We start from the raw sequence: 13037 nt of genomic DNA, 5'->3' as shown, positions 1-13037 counted from the left end.
ACAACATCTACCATTTCTCACACAATAAAAATGAGAAGATATACAGGGACGCTGATCCCTAGCCCCACCCAGATGACCTCACTGACCAGATGTGGACCACCACCAACAAGGACAAACACCTAACCAACTGAAGCCCACTCACCAATGAAGACACAACCTCTATAAAAGAAAGAAAGAATGAATGAATGAATGAATGAATGAATGAGTGAATGAATGAGCAATTATAATGTGCACAGCTACTCAGAAAGAGTATCCTGGCGCTGAAAGTCTCAATGAGACCTATTGCTGCCCCACGGGGCAGGAGACCAGGGGTTAATTCCAAAAAAGCCAAGTTTTGAGCATTTTCCTAAATATAAATATGTTAACATCGGACAACTGCCTGAGTGTTAAAGGTAAGAGGGTCCAGGCATGTGCACTCTGCACTTGGAAGGAGTGGCTACCTGTGCGGACGTGGCATATCTTAAGAATAGAAGCCAAAGTCAGTGTGGAGGACCTCAAGGTTCTAGGAGGCACACAGTGGGTAACTTTCCTTCTGAGGTACTGCATACTGGTTCCCTGCAGTGCCCTAAAGAAGAGAACCAAGGCCTTAAAACAAATGTTCTCTTTTACGGGAAGCCAATGTAAGGCCTCCAGGTGAAGAGAAATATTAATCCTTTGTTTGAGCAGGAGAACCGCCCGTGCGGCCATGTTCTGGACCACCTGTACGCGGTTAAGCAGATATTCAGGAAGGCCTAGATACAAGACGTTAAAAAAGTCCAGTCTGGAGACAACCAGAGCCTGGACAACAGTCTTCCTGTGATAAAGAGGCAAGAGAGAAAGGAATTTCCTAAGCATCTGTAAAAGCCCAAAACAGGAGCCAGCAACTGACAAGACCTGCGCTCTCATTGACAGGCCGCTATCCATCATGATGCCTAGATTTTTGACTGTGCTAACAGCGGAGAGTGGAGCTGACATATCTGATGGCCATCACAGTTTCCACTCATCCACGGGTGGTGAGACAAAAAAGATTACCTCAGATATCTCAGGGTTACATTTAAGCTGGTTCGACCTCAGCCAGGAAAATACCTTCGAAAGTCATAGATTAATCTTTCCACCTTTGAAGTCTGCTCCCTTCTCGCAGGCGAACAGAAGCTGCTTATCATTTGCGTAAAAGATCATTTTATCACTGCACGCTTCTGCCAGAGGAGCCAGGAGAGGCATGTAAATGTTAAAAAGAGTGGAACTCAATATCGAGCCCTGAGGCACTCACACTTTCAGGGTAGGGATGGAAGTAGTGAAAGGGGGAGTCCAAACTTCCTGGTGTTCGTCCTCCAGGAAGGAGGCAAACCACTTCAGAACCGTGCCGCCAAGACCACAGTCCTGCGACCTGTTCAGGAGTCTATCATGCAGCACAGTATTAAAAGCTGCATAGAGGTCGAATAAAATAAGCATGGCTCCCCCCCCCGGTCGAACTTCTCCTTGATACACTCAGAGACTTCAAGAAGAGCTGTCTCTGTACTATGTATGGATCTAAAACACAACTGACTCTGATGAAGGAGATAATTGTTTTTCAGCGTAGTCAGAGATCACTGAGTTGACGTATTTCTCCAAGGTCTTGTAGAAAAAAGGCAAAAGTGAAATGGGTCTATAATTAGCTGACACCGAGGGGTCAGCTGAGGGCTTTTTTAGCAGCGGGAGAATTTTAGCACTTTTCATTACGACAGGCACATGGCCAGTCGTCAGAGAAGAGTTAAGGACTTTATTCAATGAAGGCTTGATAGACTTGGCCACAGAGGCCAGCAAATTGGCTGGGCAGGAATCCAAGGGGGAGCTGAATTTCATGCTTTTTTTGATCCTCAAGGACACTTCCGGTAGGAGTGGGAGAAACTGTACTAGTGTTTGGCCATCTATGGGTGCCACAGGAGCTAAAATGATGGCATGGGCGGAGTCTGTTGGGGGCCCCCTGGCGAAGGGGTCCAGAATGGTCTTGAGCTCATTGTGAAAGAAAGACGCAAGTTGGTTAGCCAGTCCAAGGAAGGTAGAAGAGCTATGTCGACAGAAGATGGAGAGGAAAAGGCTTTCACAATTTAAAAAATGTCCTTGCCCTTATTGCACAAGGTCTCAATTTTGGCTGCAAAATACCTTTTTTATCATCCCGTATTTTAGTGTGGTGGGCCTTCAAGGCTGTTTGTATTCAATTGCATCCTCTAAATGAAAATGTTTGCGCCATAACCTTTCCAGGCATTTGCAGAAGCTTTTATTCAGCCTCAGCACCTCATTAAACCATAGAGCAGAGAGTCTGGCTATCTTGGGGGAGTGGGAGGGCATAGGGACGAGCGCAGGAGTGCAGTGCTGCACCCAGGTCTATAGATAGAGAACATCACTCTCAGGATCACCACAAAGTGATGGAGGGTGGTTTTCCAATGCATCACTCAAAGCAAATGGAGTGATCCGATGGAAAGGTCTTTGTGTATTTACCCATTTCGTGACTGAGGACTGGTGACCCCTTGCAAACCTGTAGACATTGAAACCGATAACGTGGTGTTCTGACCACACTAAAGGAAGGGGCGGATGCACCTCGATCTCAGAATTTGAAAACATTTGGTCGAGGGTATGTCCCTTAATGTATGTGGGATGGGAAATATAAGGGGACAGGTTGAAAATGGCAAGGGACTCGGTCAAGGAAATAGCCTCGGGCTTTGTGGGTAAGTCCAAGTGGATGTTAAGGTCTCCCAAAACCAAGAAGTGATTATATCTGAGAACCAGGGGGGAGATTGCCTCATTGATGGATTTCAAGAAATTTCCAGCTGCACCAGGAGGCCTGTATATTAGGACCCCTGTCAAGGATTGATCTACTGATACAGCACAATGAAATGCAAGGCATTCTGCATCTATCATGAAGTAAGTCCACTCTTGGTGCCCCATAGACCCATGACCCCACTACATCTATAACCTAGGAGAAACGTTGATCAGCTATGCGCTCACATCCATCATCAACTCATCCATCGAAACCTCAACATTCCTGGAGAGTTAGAAACATACAGAAGTCAACTCCAAAATTAAAAAACAATCTGGCAGCTAAAGTGAATTCAGCAACTACTGACCCAACTCGCTGCTACCCTTTCCAGCCAAGCAACATCTTGGTAAAAACGATCAACAAGCAACTCTTCAGCCTCCTTGAACTTCAACAACTTCTAGATGGCATGCAGTCTGACTTCAGCAGCACCAAAACAGCCTTAATCGTGGCAAAAGATGACTTCCAGGCCACCCTCAACCACAAAGCACAATGCACCTGGTAAAGTAGAGAGTACAGATAGTCACTAATGAGTAGGTGATGGGCACTTCTGCAGACAAGAACACCAGAAAGCCTTGAGATGTTTCAGTAAGCAATGATAAAACGACTACCTTCATTAATTTCTGGATCTCTCACTTCATTGTGCACCTTCAGAATAAGGCAACACTTACTAAAACAGTTAGGCTAAAACAGCAGCATACAATATTGGTAATAAAATGGTAGCACATTAAAAGTAAGTTTAAAGTTGTAGTAATGCTAACACTTTAGTGTGTTTTAAACAGGTATAAAACAACATTTACAATTGTTAATACAAACAGAACAGCACATGAAATGTTATATCCTCCATTATTTGAGAGACACCTCCCCACCACCCAGAGTATTTGCTTAAACAAATAAGGTAAAATTACATAAAACTGTTGTTAAACAGAGACAAAATTCCAGCATTGTAAATCTCTGATTTGATATTGTCAAAGCACATATTATTCCTCCCTCCACACAAACCTTTGCACTTTCCAAAGACGTTTTCTCAAACACTCCGTCTTATACGCAAATCTGTCAACAAATTTGGCATAGTACTCTATGAGTCCAGAAAATTATATTAATTATATTTTTTTGTTGGAGCAGGTACCTTTCCCATTGCATTCAATGAAGAACATTTAGGTTTGACGCCATCACAGTATATAGTGTAACTAATATTTGGGAGAGGAAATCTCTCCATGACTATCTCCTGGTTGAGGGATCTCAGATCCACACAGAATCTCAAATGGCCATCAGATTTTTGGGCAATGACAACTGGAGATAACTATTGTCAAACCTATCCAGATTCAATTATACTCTCTTTTAGCATGTCACTCAGAAACTCTTTGACACCTCTGACAGAAAGAGGTACTCTATGACGTTTTTGATGCATTAGCACATCATTTTCCTTCAACATAATTTTGTGGACATACTCCTTCAAGCCTCCTAGGGTGTTTCCAAACAACTTCTCTGCACCGTCCAGCACATCACTCAAGTTTACATCTTCCATAACCATTATTTGGTTGATTGCTCTGGGATTTATTACTATATTGACGTCAAAATGATACATCCACCCTACAATTGTTTGCATCCCATAGTGCAAGCTCCCCTCCATGTATCCCAAAATATCAGTGGGTTCCACTTGATATCCTCTAGGATTGATATCCTTTGCTGACAATGTCACGTTACTCCACTGTGCCTCGGAATGATGGTTTACATTGATCGCAAATCCACCATGAGCTTCACCTCTTTCTCACACATACTCTTCAACAGTGCCTTCACTACAACTAGTATTATATCACTATAATCACTGTTCCTTGCCTCCTGCACCACTGTCACTTTTGATTTACATTCCTTGTTCCATATGTTAGTGTCTTTGTTGTTATATATATATATATGTATGTGTTTATACATACACATAGTGTCCTATGCATCATCATCTGCATGCTATATTGATAGCAAAACACCGCTTTGAATCTGCAATGTGATATGTACAACTAACCTAGAGCACTCCTTAATTTTACCTTTGCCTGTGGGCACTGTTGTTCCCTTCCCATCTTTCTTTTTCACAACAAAATCCTCCTCTTCCTCTCCATTATGACTTCCATCATTAATGACGGAAATATCACCCCCTTTCTCTTTTCCGTTAAGTTCCTTCAGATATAATTAAGGCTCCTCAATAACCTTTGCCAAATCCATCACCTCCTTAGGAGAGGGGTTCTTTGCTGCCCATAACCTCTCCTGAATTTTCTTGTTTTTGCACTGTACAATGAGCTGGTTCCGAATCAACTCATCTGTCATAGTGCCAAAGCATCATTTGATCAAAAGCTCTCTGAGTCATGCTACAAATTCATCTATCGATTCATGTTCTACCTAAGGGTGAGTAAAAAACGTATACTGTACCATGAAAAAATTGAGTTCCTTTGCTAACCTGCCCCCGAAGGCGTTTAATTGCCTCTATGGACACATTAGCAATGGGTTGGCCATAGGGTCCCACAGCTATTGGCAAATATTTACAAATCCTTTGCTCCTTTCTACCTTGTGCACTTATATATAATGCCTTCTTCCTTGCTGGCAAAAAGTCATGTCCAGCCAATGCTATTATAAAATTCTCCATCATTTCCACCCAATCCTCCAAGGTATTGGTGGCAACCTCGTTTGATTTACAGAAATAGTGGAGTTATAATGTTACTGTGAGCAGCCATGCCAGCTGAAACAAATCTTGGGGATTTCTGTGACCTTCAAATGATGTTGAAATGGTGTGCAAATCACTGCAAACGATGTATGCACAACACTGCCATGGCCCACTACTTCCGGGAATGCACATCTTACGCCACTGTGACTGATTCACTACATTGTTAGATGGCAAAATACGGTCTTGTGCAGCGTAAGTTGTGTTGCAGCGACGCGCTAAATCAGGGACTCAGATTGCATTCCTTGAGTGATGCAGAGAATGCAGGCAACACACTCTATATTACAGCAGCAAGTTCCAGGCCTGTGCTCTCACGGCTGCATTCAAGCATTCACCCCATCCGTGAGTTTGAAAATTAACCTTCCTGTTGGTATTTAAAAAACCACAGTACCTGGGCTTGCGTTGAATACTTCCCAAATATTCATCCAACTTCAAACGAAAACTGACGACGGTCCACTCGGCACTTCAAATCCAATCCGGTGTCAGTCCAATCAGCACCATACCATTGCCTCCCGCAGTAACATCTGCAGGACCACCCAGGTTATGTCTACCACCTTTCTCCACATCCCATCCTCATTGCCAAAATGTTATGATGAAAAGATGCCACTGCACACTAGGGTAGGTTTTCCAATTAGCTTTATCGGTGACACAACATGGTGTCAGCCCTCTCCAAGGTGCCAGCATCAACTGACCAAAATAGAATTCCTCCCACCTTACCATCTATACAAGAAACTTTAGCATAGAACTCAGGCCGATGAGATAATAGAACACATGCAAAGACACCCACCACATAACACACTCTGCACTTTCCTTTGCTAGAAAAAAAACAGACAGGTGCTAAAGTCTGTGGCACAGAACCCAGGTACCAGAGGGTGCTGTTGAAGTGGAACAAGAACCAGGTCCTTAGGGGAGCAGAGAGCTAAAGTAAAGGGACTCTCTAGGTGCATGTGTAACCGTGGTGTCAGTGGGACCAAAATGACTCTTCTATATGTCACAAGGATCCCACCAAGTTGTCCAAGATAATCAGAAGCTGCTAACAAAGTTAATGTCCAAAACCCCTGTCTCAGTGCACCTTTTGCTCTTTGTTTAGCCTTCCTCTAAATGTTTTCCCATTTCTTTCTCCCACATCAATTATTCTGCTTTTACTTCTCCATCGTGCCTCTCTTCCTCTTATCTCTATTTATTTCGGTTTCTTAATTGATCTTTCCTCTCTTGTTTTCTTCCCCACTGATAAATGCATTGTCCAGTTGCTGGTTGGGTCTGGGAGCTGTGAGTTGGATTTGGCAATGTGTGTGCTGGGTTTCTCTTGGATAAATACACACTCATACCTCAAGCAAATATACCTCTTTACCTATAAGGCACTTGTCTAGACCAGCACATCCTTTTACTCCCACTCCACAAGGAAAGGATAAGCAAAGGCAATTATTAGAATGCATCAAGACCTTATGACTCTAAAATCATTTGATGTAGCAAAACTGTTCCCAGGTCAAATAGTGCTTCCCACTCTTTTGACACTAAGAGAAGAAATCTTCACTTGTTTATTTTTTGATCAGGGGTCTTATAGACTATTCAAAACATCTTAGCTGTGAATTGAAAGTGGAGATCAGGGTAAATATCAATGAGCTTCTGTTCAGTATACCTTATGTTTTCTGGGAAGAGAGGGATTTGGAGTGTGAGAATGTGGGGGAAAAGTATGCTATACCTTTATGTTTAAGTCAAACCACACACTGAAGGGTCAAGGCACGCTAGTCCGGCACTCGTCAACATGAAGTGATAGGAGTAATTATGAGCTATGCAATGGTGTAAAGAACCAGAGATGTGACCCCCTACGCCTCTAAACAGGATCAATGAGTTTCCAAGCAAATTTCTCAAAATGGTTCAGCACTCATCTATTCAGTCAATTATGTTTGTGACACATTATTTTGGTCCACATTGTACAGATATGAAAGATGAGACAATTTTGTTTCAGAAAACAAATGAACCACACTGAGACCTGCCATGTCTGTAACCCATTATAGAGACAGGGATCCTCTGTCAATGCACACTTATAACTTGTTTTTTATAATGCACTTTGCATATTTCTGAGCACTATAAAAACATGATAGTAGCACATACTACATAGCAATTGGTTTTTGCAACATCGGAGGGATGCTTGGCAGATTTGAACTCTTAACTCCTAACACTCTTCATAGTAAGTGGTGAGCATTCAGAGTATTAAGTTGTTGAGACATCCTGCAGCTAGACATAGTACTCACCTTTAGGACTTGGCCCTTTTGGCAGGTTCACCCCGAAACTTTTTTGCATTCTGCTAGCCTTTTTCTGTAACCTGGTGGTGGTGATTTTAGGCCTCTGAGCACTTTAGCACTGTGGTCCAGTGTAAAGTGCGTGCGCTCTCTGTGTATGTGTGGTGAGATGGGCCTGCCCTCCCATAGGAATGCATGAGGGATATGTGTGTCCATGGTAATTCCTGGTATGAGAGGAGTGCAGGGTTGGGTTTAGTATGTGCGAACACGTGAGAATAAATGCTGCGCAATGGTGTGCGCAGATTTAGGGTGACTGGTGGAGAAGTGCCACTTTTAGAAGTTGGCATTTCTGTGTGCTGCCTGATGTGGAGTGCATGTCTGGCTTGTGATTGAGAGGTGCTGGATGGTGTGGGGAATTCCAGGAGCCAGGGTGAGTCAGCCCAGTGGTGAATAGAGAGATCTGCATGCAGATGGGAGGGAGGAGTTGCACCAGGGACCTGAATAGGACTGTGCCTTCCCTCCACAATGCTGGCACCGCCCCCTGTGGTGCGTCTAATTACCGAGCCCCACCTGACAAAGGAGAGAGGAGCTGAGCAAAACAAAGTGCTCCAAAGCTCCCCTATACCAGTACTAACTGGTATCCCTAAACCCTGTGCTGTGACACAAAGGGAAATTAAGTATAAATATAGAGGCTGTGGCCCCATTAAATTGTTCAGTTCTGGAGTGCTGTTCCTGCCAGGGCATTCTGCTGCTGGGACCCAGGGGGGGCTACCATGAGGACTTGCCTCCCTGGGCCCTGCATTGCCCTTTTCATCTTTAAGGACATCTTGCTGGACTTATGCTTTTTACTACAGGCACTTTGCCAAAGAGCTGTGGCTCCTAGCGCCTCGTGAGCACTATATCTTAATTGATCAGGGGAGAAGAACATGTGGGCCTTGCAGTACACCGCTGCAGAGAGAGGGAGAGAGGGAATCCCCAGCGTAGGTATTCCCCCGTGCTGCAGTAGTGAGGCAGGAGCCCACCCTGCATTTTGAGGTATTTTGCGGGTGCCCACCCTGCCTATCTGCCATCACGGTGGGTGCCCACCCCACTAATATCTTTATGTGAAAACAGGAGTCTACCGCATATTGCGGAGGAAAAGTCACAGAGGGGAAACCGCCGGTCCGCTGCCAAATGCGACCCGGAAGTCAGGCAATCCTTGAGCGATGTCGGCGGGGCGGCGGCAGGACCGGGCGTTGTGGCTGTGTTGGTGCGAGGGGAGAATGGGAGCCCACCCCACCTCCCGAAGCACCAAAGAGAAGTCCCGGGTCCCAGGAGGGGGCCCGAGTGAAGAGTAAAGGTGGGCAGGGACGCCAATGCAGCGCGGGGCTCCCAGGAGTGAAGGGAAGCCCCGCACTGCAAGAGAAGTGCAGCCAGATCCCCCAGCGAGGCTCTCATGAGTGAGAGAGACCCACCCGCTGCCCAGTGGATCATGCGTCCCGAGTAGAGAGGAGAAGCGACCGTGCCATAATCCAGGCGGGGTTCCTGTTGTGTAAAGGGAGCCCCACATGCAGCAGTGTGACCGGGCAATGCGAAGAGTGGAGTCCAGGAAAAGAAAGCGAGACCTCCCGAGGAGCGGGGGCTCTCCTGTGAATGCCGCCTGAGACCGGGAGAAGTGGTGCCAGTCCCGCCAGCAAGGAAGATCCCAGGGACTGGAGATGGCTGGAGGGAGGACACAGGAGGAGTCCAGCAGACCCGGTGAGTGGGGGGCATTCCTGACCCACAGAGCCGGTGAGGGATGGCTCTTTGTTGTTGGGGCACAGAGACTGAGCAGTCCCGCCAGGACAGTGGGCTGCTCCAACGTTACTGGCATAATTGTTTATAGTGGACCTAGAAGGGCCCATGCTTCTCCCTGTGTTGGCCAGTTATGCAACAGCTGCCCCGCTGGACAGTGGGCAGCTGCAATGGTGGGCATGTTGGTTAGGAGAGAGTACTAGTAGGGGACTCAGGGCACAGGAGTGCCCCTGCCTACAGTTTTCCACAGCTGCCCAGCAACTAGTGGACAGCTGCAACGTTTAGGCCAGTGCCTGTGCGCACTTTCTTCTGCTGAATGAGCATCCGGCCCTGACATTGGGACATAGGGCATTCAAGCCCTTTGAGAAGGCCAGTTGGCCTGGGGGCAGTTTGGTGACGTTGAAAGAGCGCCAGGCTCTACCAAATTGCGTAATATGTCTATTACGAGGAGTGTTGCCAAAAGAATGATTTAGGCCCATGATATCTATGCTAATGTGTTTATGCTGGGGATACCTAATACGTACTGGGTTTATGCTAATGAGGTTTGGGCCTAATGTGTGTATGCCTAATGTCATGTTATGATGTTTCAGGGAGTGCCTATTTGCGTAATGTGTTTATGCTTATGGGGTTAGTGCATAATGTGTTTATGCTGGTGAGGCCCATTGCGTAAGGTGTTTATGCTGATGAGGTTTGGGCCTAGTGTGGGTTCATGTCTAATGTGATACTGCTTAGGTCATTATGGTACCAGTATTTACTGGTTGTGTTTTAGATTTACTTACCCGATCTGATGGTTCTGACCGTGGCCCAATTGGCCCTGTCTTGTATATAATCACCTGTAAATATTTCCTAGTGCCGGTTGGCACAATGTAAATGGGTGATTATGTTTCTAATGTGTTTATGACAATAAAAAGGCTATTTTTTATATAACCTTGTGTGGAGTTCCTTTTGTAGTGTGCCTGAGATGTTGTGGCAGTGTGCGTGCGCAAATGCTTTACACATGGCCACCGGGATAAGCCTGATAGCTCATGCCAAGCTACCAAGGGGGTTACCAGGGGTTATCTTTGGCGTGTAACTCCCTTGCCCTGACTAGAGTGGGGGTTTCTGCCTGGCTTTGGTGCAAGCCTTAGCCAACCAGAAATCCCATTTCTAACATCACCGCTCTGCCTTCCCTAAGCACAGCACACTTCATCTTAAGATGGTGCAACACAACTGTTACAGTTTACTTTCAAGCACCTATTTGTTCCATAGAAAGTGTAGCTGATATTGGGAGTGATTAATTGTGGCTGCTTTAATGAAATATGATTTTTAGGCAACAGAAAAATATGGGATCTGGTGAATTTACTTAAACACTGGTTTTAATCCTAGCTTTGGCACATTAGCATACACATAATCTTTTTCCCCCTAATCCTCAAGTTGTAAATACGTGAAATGTAAGGAGGAAAATACCTATACAGTACATTTCATAGTGAGTACATTTCACAGTACCTCCTCTTTCAATTACATAAAGCGTCCCTTAGTCCACTCTAACTGCTCAACACGCTGTTCCGTCTGCAGGGCCTTGCAGTCGAGACTGTAAAATGTATTAAGAATTCCAGCCTCTAGTTCTCACCTATAGGCAGCTTTTAGGAATCTGTTGTCGGAAACCTATGGTGGACAATAGCAGAACCTATAGCACATGTGGCTCAGCCATTGGTTGGCTTTCTTCTCAACCTCATTTGCTTGCTTCTCATTTGACGGCTTTCTGATCTCTTCTTGTGTTTATACATCTCATGGAGCACAGCTTTTTATCATCCTTTTGACTGGATGTCTTGCATTTTACCCCTGCTCATACTTAGGGAACTTCTTATTTCTAGTTCTGTCACCACTCCATGGTAGTGCATCTGTTTTCTTGCTATCTCTGTTGTGTGCTGCTTTTCCCTCAAATACCCATCACCTCACTTTCCGTGTTGCTCCCTCCCCCTCCAGCTAACATGTTGCTACCCGCCCTGTCTGTCCTTTTTTACTTTCTTGCCTTGGAACAGTAAACTAAATGTTCCAAAAATGAAAATAAATCATGATGCATCATGATACAGACATCCAATGCGGTCACGCAAGCAGACATGTTTTATTCTTTTTGTGGATGCACAACAGAATTGGCAAAAAGCACCAGCAAAGAAAAAAGGTAGGATAACACAATTGAAAGGCACAACCAATTACCTGTACCAATGTTTGTTCTACCAAATAAGGGAGTAGAAACGTGGCAGAAACTATCACAGCCTTCATGGCTAAGGTCACATTTTGTATCCTGTATGGGGCAGTCTATTTTACGCCACAAAATGTACTTGCAAGTAATGCAGTCCTGTGAGAGAGCAGAGTCCACATGTTCAAGGTTAAGCTTGGAGCACAATCATGTGAAGGGGTGATCAGTTAACTTGTTTCAACTTTAAACAATACTTTACTACTTTATTTGTAAACTATAATCTTGGCACACCGGATTTTTTAAGAAGTCTATCAAAAACAAACGTTCAAATCAATTTGAAAAAAATAATTAAACAAGTCTCATTTGTAGTGTACTTACAGAAATGCAGAGAAATTAAGAATTGTTGTTATTTGACTGAAACATATTCTAGTGCGAGTCATCAAAGTATGGTGCCAATTTTAGGTACTATTGTGATTTAGGATTTTCTTCCTTTTCGACTTTTATACTTTCCAACACTTGGGGCCAGATTTACAACCCTATTTGAGAGTCTCAAACTTAGACACTGTTTGTGATTCCTAATGGGGTCGCAAATTGCCTGTCTAATTAATATTCATGAGGCAGGTGCAATTTGCGACCCCATTGGGAATGGCTAGCACTCCCAGGAATGGTGGCTTGCTGGGGTCAGCAGATCACCATGTCTGTTACTGCTTTCTTAAATAAAGTAGTTTAAAAAAAATGCAGCCTGTTTTCCTGAAAGGAAAAAGAGATGCATTTAAGAAAGACAAATTAAATGTAAGTAGGCAATAGTCCCTGGGACCAATGCCTGCTCTATAAATATACTTCCAGTGCCAGTCCCAAAGGGGAAGGGGTCCCCTGGGGACCCTTCCCATTTTTGAGTGGCTTACCACCCATTTAAAACTGGTGATAAACTGTTAGTGTTTTGCAGCCGCAATTGCGGCTGCAAAACAATCTTACATCTTACATGAGACTCGCTATTAGGAAGGGACACCCTTGTCACTGCTCTTCCTAACAGCGAGTCGCAAACCCAATTTTGTGAATCGATCATAGGTTACTGACTCGCAAAATAGGGTATGTACATAGGGCAGACCGACTTTGCGGTCACAAATGGGCGATTACCGGTTTGTGGCCACAAAAAATGGTCGCACATCTGGGCCCTAGTTTGATAAGCAAGAGCAAAAGTGTTGCTCATGTGCAATTGTCCTGAATCGTTAGGCCACTTGACTTGTATCTGTCCTGGCCTATTAGACGCCAGGAGGTAATATCAAAAATGTATATTTAATTGTTCAATTTGAAATGATGCTCCTTTGCATGGAAGTATTATGTGCAACAAGCACTTCT

At 44.6% G+C, this 13037-nt stretch overlaps 1 protein-coding gene across 1 annotated transcript in view; it reads left to right on the top strand.

Annotated features, from left to right (window-relative positions):
• LOC146811161 (uncharacterized) overlaps nucleotides 1-13037 on the top strand; it is a 262013-nt gene that overhangs the window by 146877 nt on the left and 102099 nt on the right. The gene's annotated exons all lie outside the window — the stretch shown is intronic.

Source organism: Triturus cristatus, chromosome 7, assembly GCF_964204655.1.
Source record: "Triturus cristatus chromosome 7, aTriCri1.1, whole genome shotgun sequence".
Taxonomy (NCBI): Eukaryota; Metazoa; Chordata; class Amphibia; order Caudata; family Salamandridae; genus Triturus; species Triturus cristatus.
The sequence above is the reverse complement of the archived record's forward strand: the minus strand, read 5'-3'. Positions and strand labels throughout refer to the sequence as shown.